We start from the raw sequence: 746 nt of genomic DNA on the forward strand, positions 1-746 counted from the left end.
CACACATACACACATATACACATATACACACATGCATTCATACATACACACACATATTCATACATATACACATGCATACATACATACACACATACATGTACACATACATACACACACACATACATACATACACACACATACACACGTACACACATACATGCATACATACATACGTACACACACATACATACATGCATACATACATACGTACATACATACATACATACACACACACATACATACATACATACGTACATACATACATACATACATACATACACACACACATACATACATACATACATACATACATACATACATACGTACATATCTAGTTACATACAAAGAGATAGACAGTATTGAAAAAAGTGATTTAAACACGCACATATGAACGCTATGAATGGGGTACTCCAGTTTGATCAAAACCGTGATCGCTAAGACTAACTTATGAACCCTACACACCATAAATCTCCTTTTAAAGCAGAAGCACTTGTTATTATCAAACGTGATGTGCTCATGGAAATCAGTCTCAACATAGGCGCAGGTATGGCTGTGTGGTAAGAAGCTTGTATCCTAACCACATGGTTCCGCACTCAGTCCCACTGCGTGGCACCTCGGGCAAGTGTCTTCTACTATTAGCCTCAAGCCGACCAAAGCCTTGAGAATGGAATTTGATAGATGGAAACTGAAAGAAGCCTATCGCATATATATGTGTGTGTGTGTATGTGTGAATTCTACTATATATA

This window comes from Octopus bimaculoides, chromosome 15 (assembly GCF_001194135.2).
Source record: "Octopus bimaculoides isolate UCB-OBI-ISO-001 chromosome 15, ASM119413v2, whole genome shotgun sequence".
Classification (NCBI taxonomy): Eukaryota; Metazoa; Mollusca; class Cephalopoda; order Octopoda; family Octopodidae; genus Octopus; species Octopus bimaculoides.